Source organism: Microtus pennsylvanicus, chromosome 9 (genome assembly GCF_037038515.1).
Source record: "Microtus pennsylvanicus isolate mMicPen1 chromosome 9, mMicPen1.hap1, whole genome shotgun sequence".
NCBI classification, from domain to species: Eukaryota; Metazoa; Chordata; class Mammalia; order Rodentia; family Cricetidae; genus Microtus; species Microtus pennsylvanicus.
The window spans coordinates 10,309,065-10,333,312 of record NC_134587.1 but is presented as its reverse complement, the minus strand read 5'-3'; the positions used below and the strand labels follow the sequence as shown (position 1 = coordinate 10,333,312).

At 42.7% G+C, this 24,248-nt stretch overlaps 1 long non-coding RNA gene across 2 annotated transcripts in view; it reads right to left on the bottom strand.

Moving 5' to 3' along the window:
- Nucleotides 1–5,267: 5,267 nt before the first annotated feature.
- The window catches only part of LOC142856736 (uncharacterized), a 53,337-nt gene continuing 34,356 nt past the window's right edge, over nt 5,268–24,248 (bottom strand). For both annotated transcript variants that reach the window (XR_012911712.1, XR_012911713.1), the window contains exons 3-5: nt 17,411–17,668; nt 10,273–10,423; nt 5,268–5,448 (exon numbers count right to left, since the gene is read on the bottom strand). This is a non-coding gene — a long non-coding RNA (uncharacterized LOC142856736). The remainder of the gene's footprint in view (nt 5,449–10,272; nt 10,424–17,410; nt 17,669–24,248) is intronic.

The window sequence follows — 24,248 nt, the reverse complement described above, 5'->3', positions numbered from 1 at the left end:
CTATAGCTCAATAAAATAAAATAACAAATAAATCAAAGTCAAAAATAAACAGATATTAGGAACAATGGCAGTCAGGGGACAACTTTTAGGAGTTAGTTTTCTCCTATCATTCAGGTCCGGGGGATCGAACTCAGGGTGTCAGGGTTGGTAGCAAGTCCCTTCACCTACTGAGCCACCCCACCAGCCCATACTTTAAGTAGTTGTAAGCGGTTGGTATGGAAAACATTTTAAAGTGAACCTATCAAAGTACTGGCCTAGAATTTTAACCAGCCCCCTTGCGTATAAAATGCTGGGGCGTGGTTTGCTTAGAGTTCAGAGTTCCTCTGTCACTGAAGTGTGACCACAGAACAGCGAACAGAAGCAGGCTCTTTCACAAAATAAAAGTCGTAGGCTTTTGTTCTGAAGAAGAACTAAATAAATTTTTTAAAAGAAGAAAAATAAAAAGAGAATTCTAAGTATCGCCATTTGCAGATGATGTGATTGTACACATAAGAGACCCTAAAGACTCTACCAGAAAACTCCTAGGAATAATGAATAATTTCAGGCAAGTGGCAGGATACTAAACTAACATACAAAAGTCGGTATTAATATCCTTCCTATATACCAGTGAATCCCATTTGCAGTGGCTGGGCGCAGGGGCTTGGAAATCAACACCATTAAACATCTGAGAAAGAAAATTATAGCAGGGAGTGTTAAACCAAACCCCTCTGTATCAGCTAAAGTGACCCACTTACCAGCTACCCAAATCCTAGGAGGTTCCCATGGTCTATGATGGTTGCATTAGGAGCTCGGGTGCCAAGGAAATATCAGTCTTTGGTTACCAGGCCCAAGAAACCCAAGAGATTGTGAAGAAGGAACTTGAGAGATTGGCCTACCTTGTCTAGGGAAAGTATGGCAATCAAGTCTCTAGCAGCTTGTTTGTCCACAGTTTGGGCACAGGCCTGGTGGTAAGCAAGGCATGGGGTTGTTTATCCTAGTGGTTAGCTTTACCACAATCCAGGCAGTGTCATCCCAGTCCTACCCCCCCCCCATAGTCTTCTTTGGAGACCTTAAGGTCACCACTAGGCGCTGGCATTTGTGTGTTGTGAAACACTTTTTTCATTAAACATTTTACATGCCATATCAACAGATCTCTGAAGATTTTGAAGGCCACACTTTGTTAAGTATATCTAAGCTAAACAAACTTTGTTTTTAGTTACTAGCTTTAGGCTAAACCTGGAAAACACATACAGGAGGATAAATAAAGTTTGTCATTGTAAACGAATTTTGTTTTAACTCAGCATAGCTACGAGCCTAATTCTGAAGAATTTGATTCACCTGTATGTCTTAATTATGTTTAACAGTTTACAACAAGTGTATAGCATTTATACAATTAGGATTTTTACAGCTTTATCTCTGTTAAATTTGCGCCTTAAAGATTTCATTGAAGATTATTTAGCATCAGAATAAATATCAGACCATAAATGCAGTCCGTAGGGAGACTGGCAACTTAATTTTCTGGTCCTTTCATGGTATGCGATTACAGAATATCAGTTTTTTATATGGCTCAGTTTAGCGGAACCGCTAAAGCTTAACAAAGTTAACAAAGAGCAGGAGGCTAGACATACATTCTTAGTCAGACTCTGTTGGCCTGAAGAGACCTTAGGTTAGGAGACATTCTATCGGCTCTTTAGCCAGACTGCCTGTCACTCTCTTGCTGAATCACAAGACAGGAATATCCCAGTTTCTGGTGTTTAGTGTTTGGTGCTCAGAGCTGTGTCCCTAAATCTTTAGCCATTTATTTATTTATTCAGGTTATATATTTTAAAAGACATCCTAACACATTTTATAAACTTAAAACTACCCAAAGCGTTATTAACTTAAATATTTAAAGAAAATATCTATTTATTTTATTTATTTTGAGACAGGGTTTCTCTGTGTAACCCTGGTTGTCCTGGAACTTGCTCTGTAGACCAGGCTGGCCTCGAACTCATGGAGATCCACCTGCCTCTGCCTCTTAAGCACTTTGATTAAAGGCGTGCACCATCACACCCAGCTTTATTTAAAATTTTAATAGAATTCTAAAATTTCTTTTTAAAAAAAGTTTAAAATCTGTGGGTTCCTATAATATCAGAAATAAAGTACACTTTTTACTTCAAGAGGGAAGAAGCAGGGCACATCCATAGTCTGGACAAGGTAAAACCCAAGTCCAAGGGCGCAAGCAACTGCATGCTCAATCTCTGGTTCAACCACGAGCTCTGGGCTTCCCCTGGGGTGCAGATCACCTCTCTATCCCCACCCTCAGCAGCACGCACAGCCTATCTTTAGACCCCAGCTGGCTTAACTTCATTGTGGCTGTTATTTCTGGTGGCTGTCCCATGGCACTGGCATCTTCAAAACTGCTAGGGTCCCTCTCCTGGACACTCTTTAGGAACTTCAGCCCTGACACTCAGTGCCACACCTCAGTTTGCTCTGCATGGCCCCTGTCTTGCCTTTAAAACCAATACCAACTGTGACTCTAACATCACAAGGACTGATTGTCAGCACAAGGTATGTTCTTGTATGGAAACACACAGAGGTGCCGCTTTAATACCTTACTAAACAAGCATTGTTTTTAAACCTTGTTTTTATAATTATTTTCAGGACAAGAATTATCATACAAAAATCTATCCTAACCCAAAATATCTTGGAGACCTGTTGCTGCCTCCTTGGTTAGATTATACTTTATGGTCACCTTCATAAAGTTACATCACATCCAACCTCTCCAAACCTAACAATGTTGCCAGCTATGTGGCTGCCTCCATCTCCATGGCAAACAGCAGCTAAGATGACAGCAAGATACATGTTACTATATCCTAAGATGGCATCACACCACACGGTTCCTTTAAAATTACTTACATATAGATTTTTTAATTATCAACCCTTTGTGTTACAAGTTTCAAGTTAACTTTTTTGTTACACATTTTACAAGATTTTTGTCCATACCCAATACACTTACAAATCTTGAAGTACAGGAAATTCACCTAATAGTCTTACAAATCTTGAGATAAGGTTTATAACTTAGCAGAAGTTTTAGGCAGTTAAATGAAACCAGTTGTCTAATATGTTTTAGCTGTTTTGTTTTGCTCTCTGATCCCTGTCACAAAATCAGGTGGCCTGCCTGACATGGGATGGTTGGAGGTTAAACAAGCATGCTTGGGTCTAGAGGAGGAAGAGCCATAACCTGACTCCAGAGCCAGCTTTTCAGGTAAGTAGGACAGCATAAAACAACTTTAATGTCATGCACACCCAAAAGACATCTGAATCCCTGCTAAACTGAATCCAGTGACCAGGAAGCCCAGAGATAAATTCTGTGATGTGGGATTCCCCTCTGTATGCTGTGATTAATATTGATTAATAAAGAAACTGCCTTGGACCTATAGCAGGGCAGAACAAGAGCTAGGTGGGGAAAACTAAACTGAATGCTGGGAGAAAGAAGGCAGAGTCGGGAGAAACTATGTAAGAGACAGATGCCAGATGGAACCTTGCCGATAAGCCACAGCCATAGCCATGTGGCGACACACAGATTAATAGAAATGGGTTAAATTAAGATGTAGGAACTTGCCAATAAGAAGGTAGAGCTAATCGACCAAGCAGTGACTCAATTAATACAGTTTGTGTGTGTTTTTTTTCGAGTCTGGACACACCAGGAACAAGCAAGCAGCCTCTCTACAATTCTGAGCCCTGGCCATCAAATCAGCCATGGCAAACATTATTAGTGGTGGTGGCTGGCAGAACACAGAACACAGAAAGCTCATCCACACTCATAGGAGACCAATCAGAAACAAAACATGCGGTGGCCACCATCATTCATACATTCAACCGAGTCGGACACATTTCTGTCACATGCTTGCAGCAAAAACTATGAACACAACAGAAAACACAGAACCACAAAACTTTCTAAATAACCAGAACAAGGTGGGTGGGTGACGACATACTTTTTGCCCTGGACAGGAGAGGACTGGGTCTCGCTGAATTTCTCCCATCCCAGATCGGGATCCCAAAGGCCAGATATCACAGAAAATTACTTTGACTTACCAAGGAAGCCCCCCATTGATACTTACAGCTTTTCTCAGCATGGAAGTTCATTCTAACAGTCTGCAACCCAAAAGCATGCCTTGGAACCTTGGAAAGTCTCAAGGCGTGTAACCTTCTGAGGTGGCCCTTCAGCCATGGAGTCCCAGAGTAAAGGTCTGTCTTTAAAACCTGGGTGGGTGATCTTATCTCACTGGGGCCTCCAGAAAATGTTAATTCTACCAGGTGAGAATAAGACCACAATTTTTTAAACCAGATTTGAAACAAGCTTTATTAAATACTGGACAGGATGATGGACACTGGTCACATCCATACCTGGGATTCCCAGAGTATGGCTGTGAATTACATTAGTCAGGGTCTTATGAAGGCAAACCCCACAAGACTCCATACTTCCTGCCTTCATCCTGACATACTTCCTGCCTACGTATGATCAGGCACGTTTTGAGCAGTTGGGACAACCAGGCTTGTGTACAGGTGTGAAAACACATAGCTTGTTATCTTACATGAACAACAGCCCCCAGCATTTCAGGAAGTTATCTGTCCTTGGGCAGGTGGGGCTTACAGGTTTGAAGTATTTTTGTTTTATGGATCTATTAATTATAGCAATTTAAACTTAAAACATAACTTTGGCCTTCACACTAATTACTGTCTTACTCCCATGGCTTGCTCATCCTGCTTCCTTACAGAACCCAGGACCACCATCCCAAGGATAGGACCATCCACAATAGACCGAGCCCTCCCACATCAATTACTAATTTACAAATATCCAATAGGCTCGCTTGCAGCCGGATCTTACAGAGGTATTTTCTCAACTGAGATTCCCATCTTTCAAATGACTAGCCTGTATCAACGTGACACAAAACCAGCCAGCACCAGCACTTTCTTTTGATGCAAATGAAGTGTGTAGCTTTGTTTGTAATATTCCCAGAAAAATTCACAGGAATTACACCTGGAAAGGAACAAGTACCCAGAGATCATATACATGGAGGCCTTACGCATGACTTTTTGGTTTTTTAACACTCTTATTGATAAAGGGGGAAAGCAAGGTGAAGGGGCTTCTGCCCTGTGACAGTCTTCTCTCCTCAGGTGAGCGGTATCAGGAACTAGATGGCTGGTAATCAATGACCATTAAAATTCCTCCTCCTTTAACTCATGGCTGCATTTCCCAGACAGCAGAAGAGTGAGTTGCAGAAAACATTTTATTATAGGTGAGCAGTTAGGAAAAATCCCCAAGGAGTTAAGAAGACTTTACTGGGTTGAGGCATGGGCTTGGGGGGAGCTGGTTGGTCCTTTGCCATGCAACTTGCCAGCTCAGCATCTTGACTGGGGTTCCAGACACATCCTCCAGAAGTCCCATCATGCAATGCTTCCAGGCAGCTGTGCTCATTAAACCTGCTATGTAAAGGGGAAGAAAGATTAAGAACAATAAACCAGCACATAAACCAGTGTCCCTAAATATTTTGGTCTATCAGGCCTCCAGCCAGGACGTGACTCTGCCAACAGAACCAAGGACACTCACGGCTTCCAGCCAAGACAGGACTAGTTGTCAAGGACAAGAAACAGAATGGCTCGTTTTCAAGGTCCCAGTCCCTAAACTCCCCCACTGGTTCCTCTCTCCTGTTCATAAGTTTGAAATGTCTCCATATAAAAGAAATAATGTCTCTGTGTAGACAAACTCCACAGTGAATTTTCTTAATTGGACTGGAGCTTTTTTTCTCTCAGCTGGTAAGATCCCAGTCGGACTCCACAGCAAAGGTTCATTTCCCTCCCCTGTCCCCACCGTTGTCCCTGACGTCCTACTGCCAGGATGGATGCTGAAGCTACACAAAGTTCCATTCCTAGAAAAAAGCAAAAATTTCTCTGTTTTCTATAAAAAATATATCATTTTAATGACTCTTCCCTCAGCCCAGAAAAAATACATATGTGCTTGCCAAATCTGTTATTTAGCTCTTTAGACTTTCAGATTTGTGTGTTTAATTACTTGCAAATGCAAGTAAGTTTTTCCATTTTGCAGGCCGTTCTGTCCCCTTTTCTTGTTACCATGCAGATTGAAGCCTTCCTCACTCCTGCCAAACATTAACTCATCTCACAGGCACACGTGGAGGTGAATGCTGGTATTTCAGATTCCAAGTGGCCTTCCTGAATTTCATTGCCTGCCAACTCCAGGGGGTTAAATAGGAATGGTCTGCATCTTCTTTGTGTCATATTTCACCTTCATATATGAAAACAAAAATTATTTCAAATTCTGGAGCAACGAGTGTGTGTGTGTGTGTGTGTGTGTGTGTGTGTGTGTGTGTGTGTGTGTGTGTGTGATGGGGGAGCAAGGAGGACAAGAGAGGAGGGGAAAGGGTGTTGACAGGAGTTTCTGTCCCACCTGGTCCCTCATCTGTTCAGTCTCAAAGAAACACGCAAAGGCCTACATTAATTATAAACTGGTTGGCCTATTATCTCAGGCTTCTTATTAACTAACTCATACATATATATATGTATATATATATACTTTTTTTTTTGGTTTTTCGAGACAGGGTTTCTCTGTGGCTTTGGAGCCTGTCCTGGAACTAGCTCTGTAGACCAGGCTGGTCTCGAACTCACAGAGATCCGCCTGCCTCTGCCTCCCAAGTGCTAGGATTAACTCTTATATCTTAACCCATAATTCTTGTCTGTGTTAGCTACGTGGCTTGGTACCTTTATCAGTGAGCCATTCTCCTCTTGCTTTCTCTGTGTCTGGGTGATGACTGCAGACTGAGCCTTTCCTCTTCCCAGAATTCTCCTATTCTGATCTCCCCACCTATATTTCCTGCCTGGCCACTGGCCAATCAGCATTTTATTAAACCAATACAAGTGACAAATCTTTACAGGATACAAGACCATTATCCCACCACACGTTAGCCCCCTTAAAAAAAAACAAGGACTCTGAATCTAATCTCCTTTGTTTAGCTTTTTTATTATTATTATCCATAACAGCTTGTAACCAACACTCTAAACAAAGACAAACATCCATAATCCATTTTTGGGGGGAATTTGGGCATAGTTTTCTAGAATACTTCCTACTAATTGGGGGTGCTGATAATCTTATGGGGACCTAAAGAAAATTAAGAATTATGGTCAAGAATATGGAATAATCTGTGAGGCTGGATCATCTCATCCAACAGTCTTGAGACTGTTCTGAATTTGGAACTCAGAGAAAACTCCAACAGAGATCTTCTGAAATGTTGTATCATATGGGAAATACACTCCTATCAGAGATTCTTCAGGGGGGTTTTGGTTGATCAAACCACATTAGTCTGGAAGGAATCCATAGGTTCTCATCTTCTGTGAAAACAAAAGCAGAACCGCAGAACCTCTTTTCCAAAGCAACATATTCTTAGGCCCAAATTTTAAAGTCAAGATACCTTTTATAAATATATATATATATGTTGGTTTAGCTTAGCAGCTCATGCAATGAGATGTCTCTCTGTACTTAACTCATTCACAGTCAAAAAAAATTCAAAGAAAACACAATAATATACATAATCCATACTCTCTGTGTATATTCCATCTTTATGTGGCTTATTTTTCTTTATACTCTTTTAATCTATGACTGTCTACTCTGTCTCTTTAAAGATTTTGTTTTATTTTTTTAAAACCATTTACTTTTCTTTTAACTGTTTCTTATCTCTCATAAGCCTACATACATTTATTCATCACTGTGATCCATTTAGAGGTCTTTTACATCTGAATTTGTCTTTATTATGTATCTGTAATAATCTTCTGACCAGCTGGGCGGTGGTGGCGCAGGCCTTTAATCCCAGCACTCGGGAGGCAGAGGCAGGCCGATCTCTGTGAGTTCGAGACCAGCCTGGTCTACAAGAGCTAGTTCCAGGGCAGGCTCCAAAGCCACAGAGAAACCCTGTCTCGAAAAACCAAAAAAATAAAAAAAAAATAATCTTCTGACGAGGAGCACTTTTAAAATGGTAAGAAGCTTGGTCTCAGTAGCCCTGGATGCTGGCTCCACCTCTCTGAGTCTTTCAATATGGCTGAGGTAGTTTATCACCTGCTCTGGGACTGCTGGGTAGGAGCCATCCTCACCACCTCAACTCTGGGAGAGCAGTACATAAACCCTTTTTATCTGAGTAAAAGCTAAATCTGCCATGCAGCACACTGAGTGGCCTGGAAATCTCTGTGTGTGGAGGCAAGAATCCAGCATGTTCTCCTGCCTGTGTACACCTTGCAGACCCAGTCTGGCCAGTTACCCAGGCAGAGAGTGCTGAGCTGCTGGCATGCTCTCGGCTGCTTCTCTCCTAACCCTGAGCTGGTGTACAGGGACCCGGACCTGAGGTGGGTGGCAGGCCATGCGTGTCAGCCTAGTATTTGGTCGCCATTTGTTGACAGCAGTTTCTGTCCTGCCTGATCCCGCAATCATTCAGTCCCAAAGAAACACGAAGAGGCCTATGTTAATTATAAACTGGTTGGCCTATTAGCTCAGGCTTCTTATTAACTAACTCTTACATCTTAACCCATAATTCTCGTCTATGTTAGCCCTGTGGCTTGGTACCTTTTATCAGGGAGGCATTCTCATCTTGCTTCCTCTGTGTCTAGGTGACAACTGCAGACTAAACCTTTCCTCTTCCCAGAATTTTCCTATTCTGGTCACCCTACCCATACCTCCTGCCTGGCTACTGGCCAGTCAGCATTTTCTTAAACCAATACAAGAGATAAAGCTTTACAGGATACAAGATCATTGTCCCACAGCAAAGGGGAAAGAGACAAGGAGGGGGAAGATCCCCTCTGAGAGCAGTCTGAGCCCCCAGAATCCCAAGGATTTATGGGTCAGCCAATCTAGCATATCAAAGAACTCCAGGCCAAGGGGAGACTCTGTTTCAAAAAAAATAGAGTGGAGAACAATAGGGGAGATACAACATCCACTTCTAGCCTCCAAACATACAAACATGGATACGCACACTTGCACACACAAACATGTGCGTGTACACACACACACACATCACAAGCTTGTGTGCATGGTGATACACATCTATATTCCCACAATCTGGAGGAGACAGAGGCAAGAGTTTGAGATCAGTGTGGTCTTCACAGGGAAACCCTATCTCAAATTATTTAATGATTTTCTTATATTGCATTAGTTTTATTCCACTTCGTTTTTTTGTCTACTGACTTTATTGCTTTAATGAGACATGCCATGCAAAAAGTTGCACTTGGTTAGATGAGTAGTTCGCATTTATATACATGTATCTACACATAGGGAACCATTACCACAGTGAAAGCTACTAACAAATCCACTGCCCAAATGTTTCCTCGTGCCTCTCATTTTGCCTGGATTTTAATCCAAAGAGAAGGAATGAAGCAGCAAGCTCTTCGCTGCCTTCCCTGCATCAGAAATTCAAATTGCTGAGAAATCTATTTCTGAGCCTTATTGGACTTTTATTTGGACAAGTTGAATAAATACGTGCAATTTGTTGACAATATATTCACAAATGAGAGTACAAGAAATCTGTCTTTAAATTGCATCTTCAAAGAAAACATTTCCATAGTAAACTCTATTTGTCCCAGGAAGTATTAGACTACTTGAAAGACTGAAATTGAAAAGTAAGCAATCATACTTTGTAAGGTCCCTAGTTTTCCTCTCTCGGGTGTGCAGGTTTCTCTGAAGCTAAACAAGAGCTTCCTGCTGTAAAATGCCACAGCTTCTCACCGTCTGCCAGCCTGCACGGTGGCAACAAAGCCCTGACCTCACTTTTCATTTTACCACATCTTAGAACTAGTCAGTAATTAGATGTTACTTAAGAACTTCTTGATACCCCAGATAAAACAGAGTGAACAGCATTCTGAAATTGTGGTCCAAAGGCCTTCCATTCCGTGGTCTCCCTTAGCTGGAATCCTAGCTCTGCAGGACTGTTGCTGACACCCTGAGTGCCCCCACAGTAGGAGAAGAATATCTCCAGACTCAGTTTCCCCATCTAGAAAGTGGGATTCATGAAATTGGGTCTCCATGAAGATGAGAGGTACCCCTGGGTGCCAGCTACTATCATAGTGTGTGACTCGTTTCTGGTCATGCCACAGGCTAGACGTGAGAGAGAAAAGCGTTTGTTTCAGTGATGCTGGAGGAAGCCTCGTCATCATCACTATCAGATGGAGCCAGCCATCAATTTAGGCTATCTGGATATCACCTATGACCAATCAATGAACGACTCTTGCAGCAGAAAAGAAGAAAGTGATACTTACCCCCCAGAGTGGGCTATTCCTTCAAAACCTTAGCTTTTCGAGGGCTGGTGATACAGCTCAGCTGGTGGAGCACATGCTCCACATTTGCCATGCCCTGGATTCAGTTCCCAGTGCCATATAAACTGGGCATGGTAACACAATCCCATAATCCCTGCATTTGGGAAACAGAGTCATGAAGATCCAAAGTTCAGAGTCATACTCAACTACATGCTGAGTTCAAAGCTGTCCTGCAACATGTGAGGCTCTGCCTCTAAACAATGAAGAGTCAGCTCCCTGAAGGGCTCAGAAGCCAGCTGTGGATGAGATCACCCACTCATGGGAGGCCCCTGCAGTACTCCTACAAGCTAGAAATCAGAGTATAACCAAATTTACAGTGCTCCCAATAGGGGCTAGGACAGACAAATCCAACAGAAGGCTCTCTTTGAAACATCTCTCTTAAAATGCTCTTTGACACTGTATAACGCTGAGCCTTGTGCCCATCTGGGTTTAGAGCATTTATCCTAAGAAATGATCCAAAAGACAATATAAAAAGCAGCAAATGTAGAAAGGTAACTGCATTTTAACTACCCTCAGGCATTCATTGGGGGTCATCCAGAGGCCTCACTTCCAAATCTACAAACCGTAATCACCCTCACTTTTGTCTCAGTCCTCACACCTAGCTGTGTGAAAAATGTGTTTGCTATCCTATCATTTTGTTAAATTGGGACATTGTCAGGTGGAAACCCTAACACCTGATTAACATGTTAGCTGCATTCATTGCATGCCTTCGATAAGGAATTTGATAACAGCATATGTCATAATTATATTGTGGAATGCAATAGCATGTTCCAGTGAGCTACACATAATTATATTAAAGCAGTATTTATGGCAATTATATCATTTGTTGAATTGTTGTAATTTCATTAAGTATAGGAGCCTGTAATGGATTAAATTCAGAAATGCTGAAGTTTTACGGTGGCTCTCCTTGGAAAGTATCAAAGAGATATGGGGCTCGTGTTGTTCTGTCCCAATTAAGGACTAAACACAATAGGAAATTAGATGCAATTCTCCTTGCAAATTCTCTTGGGTTCAATCCCACCTCCATCCCCAAATTCACCTCAGACCCCACCCCCAGCGCAACTCAAACCGAGAACCTTTCCCTTTGACAAGCATCATTCTTTCATGCCCATCTTCCTGGGCTTAGACCCCCCACTTCCCAAGTATCCTCAATGCTCTCTGCCTTGGTTTCCACTGAAAAAATAGCATCTCACCCTCTCAGAGCTCACAGAATCAAACATGAGTGTTTTGTTGTTGTAGCTTTGTTTGTTTGTTGTTATTGTTTGAGACAGTGTCTTGCTATTTATAGCACTGGCTGGCCTGGTACTCACTATGTGGCCTCAAACTTGGGTAATCCACTGCCTCAGCTTCATGGGTGCTGGAATTGTAAGTGTGAGTCATGGTATCCAGCTTATAATAACTTGTTTTTCATGTAGCGTTCTAGCAGGGAAAACAAAGTTATGGCCTTTGAAAAAGCAAGGGCAGTGAACATTCAGTCCCAGGCCCCACTGCCCACCTCTGAGCCAGAATCTGTCTCTGAACTAGATCCACAAATGATTGAGTCCCTTGCATCTGAATAAGAACTTCACGTGATTCCCTGGAGTGTGCAAGTTTGGGACACCCAGAGGTCAACGTGGTCTACAACCTGGTTTGTTTTTCTTACGAGGAAACCAAGCCCCCTGAGCTTGTGCAGCTGGTAGTCAGCATAGCGCGCTAGATCAAGGCCTTCGTTCTGCTACTAGATAGTGGGGTCAACCAAGAGCTTCAGTTGAGCACCAAATGCTTCAAAACAAGTGTTGGCTTTCAAGACACTTAACAACAAACCTGTGAGCTTAAAACACAGTACAACCATACCTTTTAACTCACGTACTTGTCTGTCTGTTTTTCAGACAGAGTCTCACTCGAATTCTAGACAGACTGGTAGTCAAGGCATCCTCCTGCCCCAGTCTCCTGGATGCTGGGATTATAGATGTGCACCACAAGGCCCATCAAAAGCAAGCAGTTGGTACACAGGATACGAAGGGGGATGGGAGACACTGGGGACTTAAGGTTTGATTAAACAGGGGTGGGAGTATGATGTGGGAGTGTCATATATCAATCTGTTGATTTCATTGGTTAAGTAATAATCAAACTGCTTGGGCTCATAGCTTAGAACATAGGTGGGTGGAGTAAACAGAACAGAATGCTGGGAGGAAGAGGAAGTGAGGTAAGACGCCTCAGGCAGAGACGCCATGCTCCCCGCGCCTGGGCAGACACATGTGATGAAGCTCCGATCCAGGATGGACGTAGGCTAGAATCTTCCTGGAAAGCGCCCCTAGCAGTGCTATGAAGATGATTAGAAATGGGCTAAATTAATATGTGAGAATTAGCCTAGAAGAGGCTAGATAGAAATGGGCCAAGCAGTGTTTAAATGAATACAGTTTGTGTGTTGTTATTTCGGGCATAAGCTAGCAGGTGGCTGGGGTGCTGGGGACACAGCCCCGTCGCTAACACAACAGGAGTAAGTGGACAGGGGAGACAATGGATGGGAAGCGAGTTAACCAAAATAAAGCTGTTATGAGAAACGTATATGGAAATCCACTACTTCTTTAAGCTAGGGTAAAAACATAATCATTTTTAAAAGGAGTTTGAACAGGGTGGTCCACATGGGTGGACAATGTTCCCCCAGAAGACATGGGTTACTAAATGAAAATCTCAGTGCCAGTAAGATATGTCAATATAAATTACTGGTCAGGGTAGCCCAAGACTTCCTCAAAATAACACAGCCTATTGCCATTGGCCTTGTTTTCCCACTTGGATGGTAAGAACTATATGGTAAGGCCTTATTGCAGAAGACACAATATACTTTGGTTACAGGACAAAGAGGAATCAAGCTGAAACTGACCTGAGAACGTCCTCCCTGCTTGCTAGCCTTCATAGAACTAGAACATGCTATAAAGTCACCAGAGAACAAAAGGCACCAATGGTATTAACTAGACTCAAACCCTGCGTTCTATAATTAACCTGCCAGGCAAGATGTGTCTATGGTACAATAATGGCATGACTATTATTGGAGTAACCAACTGCTTTCTGCTCCGTAGGAGGGAATTCATGCCTCCTACTGTAAGCTGTCTTACTAAATGAGCATGTTATCGAGCTGCCTCCTATGTAGTAATGCTTATACCCATAGACGAGTACCAATCTCAGCCCTAGACAGTGGTGCTTCTCTCCGTCGTGGGCAACAGTTACTGCTATAGTGGTATATCATCTGTGTTTTAATAAATAAAGCTTGACTAAAGATCAGAAAAGCAAAGCAGCTAAGCCACTAGAGAGATCTTACCTCAACCAAAGCTCAGACAAACATGGGGTGATCCTGCAATGCTCTCCACCAACCTCAGACTCCATTGAGTTCCTGTCTCTTCCCCCTTTATGTTCCTCTCCCTGCCCAGCCTTATTGCTCCTGTCTCCACCTCCCTCGTGCTGGTATTAAAGGCATGTGATTCCGATGTTAGGGCATCCATCTTTGGCCTATAGGCCTAGCATATCCTACAGATGTGTGAAGCAGGATATTCTGAAAGGCTGACCTTCTTTGTCTTGACAAGTTTGGCAATCACTTTCTTTTGCGTCCTTCTTGTCCAGTTAGGACAGATACTGTCAGCCATTGAGACAAGGGCATTTTCTTGCCCAGTGGCTTACTTTGTCACAAAGAAAGCAAACTCCATGTGGAGTTTCTTTGATGTCCATTATCTTCTCTGAAGTAGATTGGTGCTACCAGTAGCAGACATGCCTCATTGTCATACAAAAGAACTTACGTTATTAAAAATGCTTAAATGCCATCTATTCTTTTTTTTGATAGTATCTGTAGATTTTCTTCTCCTGTAAAAACAAAAGCAAAATTCCTTCCTCAACATAATAAATATCCTGGTTTCCATTCCAAAGTCAGTACATCTTTAAGTATATCAGCTGATTTAATTCCATAGTTTTTTTTATTCTACTATCCAATGTCTCTCTGTAGCTGATGTTCCTTTCTTATTAGCACTTAGAAAATTCAAAGTTAATTAATCATTATGCAATCCACTTTGGGGGTCTTTATTATTCCTTTCAGTTTATTTAACATATCCTTTAGAATTCAATTTGATCTTTCTATAACTGCCTGCCCTGTAGGATTATGTGGTATACTTGTAATATACCTTATAATAAACAAAAAAATCTGTTTCATTTTCTTAGAGACATAAAGCTTGAGTATTGTATGTCTATATTTGTGCAGGTATACCCATGATGGCCACAATTTCTAGCAAATGTGTGATTACTTTTTCCGAACTCAAAGCAGTTGTCCATTGAAAACGTGAATAGGTATCAAGGGTGTGGTGTTCCAAACTCTAAAAAATGGAACACATCCATCTGCCAGATTCCATTCCTTTGAATACTTACTGGGGTACTTCCTGCAGGTAGTAGCGTTTGGTTTATAAAGAATAAGTAGGACTTTCCTTATAATTCCCTTGGCTTGTTGCCACATGATGGAAAAGTCTTTTTTTTAAAATCTTTACTATTGAAATTATGCTTATTGTGAAATTCTGAGGGCCTCAGCACATTTTCAATCAATAATTTATTAATTTCTGCATTATCTTGTGCTAAAGGACCTGGCAGACCCATCTAGGATCAGACTGTGCTATGTATATGTGATGTTTTCTATTCCTGATTGTATCTTATAACTGAATAAATAATAAAGTCAATTCAGTATCATCTGGTATAAATTCAGTGGTTTCAATATACAAAACAACTCTTTCTGCATATTGCAAATCAGTAGCTATGTTCTTTAAAATCCCTAAGTACCATGAAAATAGCATATAATTCTGACTTTTGGACAGAATTATAAGGGCTTTTTTCAACTTAAATTTTCTGATTTGTAACCTGCCTTTCCTGATTGATTTGCACCAGTATAGAATGTAGGGGCTCCAGTTATTGGTGTGTCCCATACTATGTGAGGAATAATCCAATTAATTATCTTTATAAATTGAATAACCTTGCTTTTTGGATAGTTGTTGTTAATCTCTCCAAAAAAATTACTATAAGCTCTTAGCCAGGGTTCACTTTCTCCTTCAGCTGATAATTTCCTGGGACTATTTAAGTCCTTGTCATCATCTAAGGTTTTGTTTATATTAGTCAGGTCATCAGGACCTATCCCAGTCATGTGCCATAGATGGGAACGATCTCCTAGCAATCTTTGGAAGTCATTAAGAGTCTGAAATCAGTCTCTCCTAATTTGTACCTTTTGGGGTCTAATTTTTTTGTTACTTCAGTTCACTTACTGGTCACTTCTAAAAGAAAGTAATGCATTTAAAAGGGATGGGAACAGAAAGATGGCTCAGAGGTTCAGAGCACTGGCTGCTCTTCTAGAGGACCTGAGTTCAATTCCCAGCACTCATGTGGTTACTCACAACCATCTGTGACTTCAGTTCCAAGGCATCTGATGCCCTCTTCTGGTCTCCGTGGGTACTACATGCACATGGTGCACAAACATACATGCAGGCAAAACACTCACAAACACAAAATTTTAATAATAATGATAGCAATAATTATAGTAAAAGGTATCACTGGAAAGAAGGATGCCAACCAAATTGGCCAACCAAATCATTTTCATTTAATTTCACTAAGAGCAATTTTGGTGGAGTTTTAGCTGGGACTGGTGGCATACACCTGTATTCTCAGCACTTAGAAAGCTGAGGCAGGAAGGTCATGAGTTCAAAGCTAGCCTGGTACTCATTAAAAAAAAGGTTTTAAATGAAAAGCTTGTGGATTCCCATGACCTTATCTCATTGGACATACATACAAAGTCTATCAGACAGGGAAATGAGGCTAGCACAAGCAAACGTGAGAGCAGGTAAGAGTAGGAATTCTGTAATTCTTTCCATTCCGCCTCTATTAATCTATAAAAGATCAAAAAAAGAGTTTTCGAACATTTTGTTTAACTTGGAAAATTTTCTCTAATTTTATTTTACTGTATCCATTGGGCTTAATTTCTAACTTCTGATCAGTTTGTTTAAGCTGTGTAAGCATATCCTGATTGGCTGCAAAGACAGACTGTGTAATTATCATACATATACTCTGTGAGGAAGTGCCCTCAGACTAACTCACCCATATCAGATGACAGAGGCTGAGAAAAATCAGAAGCCTTGTTTTCTTGCAACATCACTGTCAAGCCTTAAAAACACACTGGAAATAACCCAGATTACACTTAGGTGACCAGGAGTCCCTTGGATTTGCAGTTTGGAGACCAGCTGGGGAAGAAAGATAGCTATCGTCTCTTGGAGATGAACCCTCTTTCTGGAGTGAATGTCACTGATGTCCACATCACGTCTCTTCGGACACCCCAGTTCAGTAGTTCAAGCTGAGGGCTTAGAATGACTGCTGCCTGGCTCTCCAATCAGCCCTCTGGGAACTGACCGGACCCCACCCGCATCGGTTCGGAGTGAGCCGAAAGCCCTCTCCTCTTCCCTTCCTCTGTATAACTTTGTCCCTCTTCATCAATAACTAGCCCTGCCTGACTACCCTGATGTGACATGTGGGAAAACACCAGCAGCTGATTAGGAAGAGCCTGTGAAAACTCGGGGGAAGCTACATGTTCCGATTACATTAATGAACACGCAAATGCAATCAAAGCAGAGGGGTAAGCACTGTGTCAAGTTTGCACAAGAGGAGAATTGCATTTCCCATGCATGCGAGCAACTCCCTAGTAACTTGGAGAATCCAAGACTAAAAATAAGCATGCAAGAAAACCATGAAAACGCTTATTATTTGAGTTCCATTAGAATTCTATGAGAATGCCCTCATCAAATGGTTGGTTGTTGTTCTAATTCCCTTTCATCAGATTCAAATTACTCTACCTCTAGGTTACATAGGTTAAGCAAATGTTCCTTAAATATCAAACTTTTCATTGGTTTTTAAAAGGTTTAATACCGACTTGAAGATGTCTACTAAATACCTTCCCATCTTAAAGTAATCAATTTGTTCACACAATATTTCCTAGACCCTAGAGGAGAAAAAAATCTCAAAATGTTTTATGGTTTAACAGCTGTCTATAGCGTTGAAAAAGATGATGCTGGAATCAGCTAAAATTCAATACCTGATCTTTAAAGTGTGCTAACTGCAGTGGGGAAAGCCTGGCACTCACGGTCAGCGTGCAATTCCAGTGCTTCAGCTCCGGGAAATCGCCCACGGAGAAGGCACGGCTTCATGAATTCAATTTTCCCGTCCATCCGTAAGTGGCTGTATTTCTTCAAGTAGCTTTGATCCTTCTGGGCATTAATGGTGACTGATTGCGCCCTGCTTGGGATTTCCTGGGGCGTTTCCTCCAGCACATCCGTCTGAGCCGTGTTCTTTCCTAATGGGAAAATAAAATTGAGACAAGTAAGTGAGGCCACTGATTTCATTTAAAACCTCAAGGAAAAATAGAGGTAGCCTGCGCGCCCCGCCTGTACCCTTGCTAAGTACGAGAGTTTGTAATATTCAAGAGCCTTCAAAACACCACATGTTAACTGGGTCTCTGCAAAAGGAAGACACACCAAGCACCACAGAGGGTCCTGTTAGTTAAGAGAACATTTTGTAAATCGACCATCGGTAGAGAATTCTTCTGGAAAGGGTAAACTTGGCCCCTGGTTGATTTCTTTGGTGTCTTTGTTGTAGATTGTTATTTGCCTGGCTTTTGTTTCTTTCTTTCTCTTGGTACTGAACTCTGCATCACTCAGAGAATTTATCTTTCACATGAACATAGGAGAAGCAACATACCACGAATTCACTAGAACTTGGTTTTCTTGAATCTGGGAAAATGGTAGATTTTCGCCCCGTGAACACCCATGAGCCACCAAAATTAGACACTAGCAGTCTAGAAAAGGTGGAGGTTTCCCTTCCGCATCGTCTCCTTCCCGCTGAAGAGGCTCAAGCTGGTGGAAGAGCTCAGAGGTGGAATCTCCAAGGGTTTGTCTGCTGTCTGCTGTGATCACCTCAGGCCTTCCTCAGACACCAGAAGCCACATTCCTGAAACCCGGGGAGCAATCACCTTCCATGATGGTGACTGTCATGTCTTCCTAACCTTATCCTCTGTGTTGGTTAGAGAAAGCAGGGGTTAACAAGGGTCTCTCAGTTTATATAGCTGTGCTTTCCATTCTCCTGCTTGATTCAACATTATATCACAATTATTGAGTAAGGTAAGAGAAAAAAACTGATGAGTGTGTTTGAGGGAAACAGTCCATCTTATCTAGAGATGAAGATATTTTTCACTTCTCTTTTTATCCCAATTGTATCACTCTGGGTTGTTTCAAGGAAAAGAATATATATCACAATTTAGTATATATTTTTAAAAATAAAATATTGTTTTATTTTGCAGACTTTTTGATTTGGCAGCTTTTGTTCTATTGGGTTTTGTTTTTTTTTTTTACTTCTTTTGATTTTCATCTTTTGCTTTGTTTTTGTTTTGTTTTAAGAGGCATGAAGTTGGGTGGATAGGTAAGGAGGTCGGGGAGATGCAGGAGAAGTTGCGAAAGAGGAAACCATGATTAAAATACATTGTATGAGAAAAAAAATTCAAATAAAAAATATGGAAAAATTCAGCAGTGAATAAAAGAAAAAAGATGCTGCTTCTGGTAAGTCAACCACGCTTTGGTGGAAGGCCACACATCCAAGAAAGATGGGCAGAGCAAACTGGACCAGATGGATGTGGCAGGAACACAGAGTTGGCCGGATAGGCATGGGGTGACTTGGGAGGGGCTGGGGAAGGGTAGGCATGACAGAGACACACTGTACAAAACTTCTCAAACTAATTTTAAAATGCAGTAGCTAATTAGCTGAAATTACAAGCCTTCCCAAGCGCTTTGTTCAGTAACTCCTCATTTTCAAGTCGTTATGGGGACAGGCAGGACTCGAGTCTCACATGCAGGATGGGAATTGTCACCGCAATTACTGGTTTTTGCATGCTTGTCCAACCAAGATACTCAGAGATCTACGAAGAAAAGGAGCAGAAGGCTTGCAAGAGCCGGAGGTGGAGGGTGACTCCAAGGAAACGGTCTTCCAGACACAACAGAAGCAGCCGTCGGCACCATCGCGGAGAGTTCCTACGTGCAGCTGCCCACACTGCTGCCTTCGAACACCCACGGCCTCTGGCTTTTACATCCTTGATGAACGGATGGCGAAAACGTGACATATCCACACGATGGAATATTATTTAGCTATTAAGAAAGATGAAATCATGAAACTCACAGGTAACGGATAGAGCTGGAAACAATCATTCTGAATGAAGGAACACAGGCTCAGAAAGATAAAGATCCCATGCTTTCTCTCATTTGTGGATTTTAGCTTTGAATCTTCCAGCAAGTGTATTATTGCCTTTGGGATACCCACAGAGGTCAGGCAAACAGTGAGAGATGGGGCAAAGGCAGTTTTCAAGGGAGGAGAGATAGCTAGGCACTTCGTTTTTAAAGAGAGCTTTGGTTTCCTTTTTCACGATTCTTTTTTTTTTGTTTTGTTTTGTTTTTTGTTTTTCGAGACAGGGTTTCTCTGCAGCTTTGGAGCCTGTCCTGGCACTAGCTCTTGTAGACCAGGCTGGCCTCGAACTCACAGAGATCCGCCTGCCTCTGCCTCCCGAGTGCTGGGATTTTAGCTGTTACAAGACTCTGTTTAGCCCAGCCAGATAATCTTAATCCCGGGTGTGGCTAAATGGTACCGGGCGGAAAGGAGACGCGACCTGTGCGCAGGCCTCAGGCCCCTCCCCTGGGCTACCGTGCGCAGATTCCTTACTGATTCCTTAAAGACGACAGTGAAAACCAAACACTAAACAAATCCAGTCCTGTAAGAGGAATAAAAGCATGCTTAAAGGAATTCAGCCCATGTGTCTAATAAAAACCAGTGGTAACCTTTCCAGAAATATGATGTATTGAACAATACTTTCACTGTTTTCGCTCAAATCCTTAAGGGAAATTTCTCTGGCGCACTCTCTGAAGAAAAATCAATACTTAATGGTTTTTGTTTAGCAAGTAGGAAAAACATACAGTTGCCTACGTTTACAGGAACGATGAGGTGCTGTGGGCACATGTGGGCAGGGCCAGTGCAAATACAGCAAGCCAGATAATAACCGGGTTAATCTGACTTTTACAGTCAGGGTCTTGTTTTCTGAGTAGGTGGCAAGCCTTGATTAGTTGACCCGGGAATGACCTTCTTAGACTGTGTAAACAAGGTCAAACAAGTGACGGCGCCGGCCTGAATGAATGAGCGAGCGATTGAAAGTAGTTATCCCACCCACAATTAGATTTGAACAACTTCTTGGGGGGAAATAAAATCTCTCTCTCTCTCTCTCTCTCTCTCTCTCTCTCTCTCTCTCTCTCTCTCTGAGATTTCCTCTTTCTAATCCCTGTCTCTGTGGCAGGGACATAGAATTTAAGAGACAGTTACCTGAACCAGCTGAAAGCTGCTCAGATCTTGAAGAACCTAGACCATGCCTTCTTGGGCACCAAGACAAACATGTTCTGCCTTGAAGAAAAGGTAAACCCTGCTTGAGCAGCTGAACCATGTCCCAGCTTACATAAATTTTCTTTAAAGTATGCTGTGTGGAAGAGTTCAACAGTTAAGGACGTGGATTTGACATTAAATTGCATGAGCGTGGGCCCAGCTCCACCACTCCCTTGGTCTTATAACTCTGGCCAAGTTTATATCTTTCATGTCTTTCTCCTTGTCTGCCAAACAAGGATGCAGCGGTTTACCTCCATGGGCTCATATGGCTTAATAGCAGTTAAGAGCACTGCCTGTTCTTCCAAAGGTCCTGAGTTCAGTTCCCAGCAACACAACCCTCTGTAATGAGATCTCACAACCCTCTGTAATGAGATCTGGTGCCCTCTTGAGAAAGAGAGACCTGGTCAGTCATCCTCATCAACTTAGACCACGAATGAAACCCAGTATGGACAAGTTCAATAGAACCGCCATATATGGGCTGCCCATGCATGCTTCAGCATTGCCAGGGCTTAAATTTCATTTCATGTTCATTCAAGCCCCATTGGTGGACCTCTTTGGGAAGGATTAGGAGGTTTAGCCCTGTCGGAGGAGGTGTGTCACTGAGGGGGGTGGGCTTTGAGGCCTCAGAAGACTCCTGCCAATCCCAGTGTTCCCTCTCTGCCTCCTACTGGTGACTCAAGCTGTGAACTTGTCCCCATGCCCTTGGGCCACCATCATGGACTCTTAGCCTCTGAAACTGCATGTCTAATTAGATGCTTTCTTTTATAAGTCGTCTAGGTCCCGGTGTTTGGTCACAGCCATAGAAAAGTAACACAAAGGAACATGATAGTTATGAGGGTTATGGGGAAATAACATGTAAACTCATAGCGTCTGCACATGAAAAAGCCTCGAGAACTATGAGCTGTCGTTACTATTATCTCAATTGGCAGGTAATAGTCTCCATTTAGATTTCTGAAATTACTGGGACTCGGGGATCTTGAACGCAAGCTGTTCTTTCACAGCCTGATTCAACTCAGCCACTCAATCCAGATCATGAGATTAAAAAAGCAAAAATGTTTTTATGGTTAGTAAACAAAGTGTTCTTTTACTATTCATGCCTTTACTCATTGATGTAGAAAGACATTTCTCACAAAAGGAACTTAACTTTTTTTTAAAAGCACACTAAAATCCGGTCATGGGACAGGGATGCAGCTCATTGGGGGTGCTTCCCCAGCGTGCATGAAACCCTGGGTTTGACCCCTCGCACCAAGCATGTATAACAGTAGATATAATCCGGTCACCATAATAACCCATGTGCTTGCTCATATCTTCACACTTGGTAAAGAAAAGAACAAAACCGTAGCCAAGCAAAGTACTCTTCTGAGGTCGCGGCTACTGCGAGCGTTAGCGCTGTCAACCTGACAGGATCTGGCCTAGAAGTGGCCTAGAAGACAAGCCTGGGCTCACTTGTGAGGAATTACTTAGCTCTGGGCACGCCTGGGAGGGCTTGCTTTGAAGGTCAACTGACCTGGGCAGACTGACCCTAAGAGTGGAGGGCACCATCCTGAGCTTGGCGTCTAGACTACAAAAAGGGAAAAGCTAACAAGCAGAGGCATCTGTACCTGTCTACTTCCTGATTGTGGATGTGAGGTGGCCAGTTGCTTCAAGTTCCTATGCCTTGACTGGCTGCCATGGTGGATCAAGCCCTTGAACTGTGAACTGTCCCCTCAGTTGTTTTCAAGGTGTTTTATAACAACAGGAAAAGGAGTCAAGACAGCCCACGCCGTGAACGGCACGTCTTCTACCGAGCCTGTGACTGAAAGAAGCAATTGAGGCAGGTTTCGGGCCCTGCTGGCAGACAGGTGAGCCAGGTCTCAATTAATTACCGCCTTTGATTAGAACTTGAATATAGTCCTGATTGCTGGAGCTTCTTGTCATGCTCACCATATCTGCCAGAGAAAATGGTTTTTATTTTCCCCCCATGAAGAATTTCTCTTTCAGGGTGTATGCAGGTCAAAACTTGGGATGTTTCAGAATCTTTCGATAGCTATAGGCATCCGCTCTCTAGGGAACAGCTGAAAACCGCTCACACTCATGGCCTAGCGGATGTTCACCCTGAGTGCGAGGAAGGTGGTGTCTCTGTAAATCAGGAGCGATTTCTCCCCGCTGCCTCACACCCTGTGAGAAATAGTTCCATCAGCCACTGCTGGCCTTTGAGCCACTCTGGGCACGGCATACAGGAGGGGAGCCAGGGAACTGAAATGTAGCTGCCACCCTCTGCTGCAGAAAAGATTTATCCCTTGGAAAATGCAGGCTATCACTGCAGTGATCCACCTCTTAATGGTTTTCCGCTCTGCAGAAACTGTTGTCAGGGAGACGGAAGCGAGTGCTTGTCATGCGGAGGCCATCTTGATGCGTGCTCACTTGGATGCCAGGGAGACCTGCTGTAGGTGACTTATCTCCGCATCCCATTTAGCCAGGCTCTACTGTCACTGGTATGCCACCGAGCAGAAAAAGCTCTGATCCCGTCCATTAAGGGTAGATTCGCAAAGTGGGCTAAGTCTCGAGGAAAATGCAGACGTTCCTCCCTGGAAGCCGATGGCTGCCAGAGATGCTGAGCTGTATCCTTATCTTCGGCCCTTCCCCGAATCCATGTGGAGCTGCTCTCTGCCCACCCTACACAGCCAGCTCTTGATTGTGAACTGCCTTCTATTGTTCCCTAATTGTGTCTCCACCAGAGAAGTAATAGTTTCTCGAGGATGGCATTCTTTTTCCTAACATAATTTCTGTAATTGTAACCGCTCCTCCGAAGCCTCTACTAGTAATTTTCCTTCCTTCGTGGTATGGATTTCAAATCAACTAGATAATGAGAAATAAAAATACCACCCCTTCCCCAGTGAAACACTAACAGAAAAATAAATAGTCTGAGAAATAAAATGCTCCCTTCACACTAGGACACATGGGAGAGGCACCTCATAGCTGAGGATTCTGCCCCAACTCTTCCATCAGCCGCCAAAACATCCAAGTCCAGGAGGAGCCCACCCTCACAAGTCCAGGAGGAGCCCACCCTCACAAGGGTCTCTTCACTCCTCAGGGTCCTTGATCCTGCTCGACAGAAACAGGAAATTTCCAGAATACTAAGAACAAAATTGTTCTTTCATTTCTTAGGCCTGGATTAAAATCAACGTCAGCAAAGACGCAAATATCATTCAGGAACCAGTCACTTGAAATGAAATCTAGACAGCAGCTGGGCCTCGTTCTTGAAGGAATGCACCGCCTCTTTCCTCCCCGTCGAGAGCAACCATCTTGAAATATTTACAGAAAACCAGGTTGAAACACACACACCTAGACACTTTGAAAATAGCAAAAGCCATGTCATTGTGAACATTTTCTTGAGTAAGCTATGAGCCCTTCTTCAGAAAAACTACCGTTCCAACAGCCTTGGTTCTATCATCCCTAAACTAGCAGGCCGCGTGTGCTAAGGT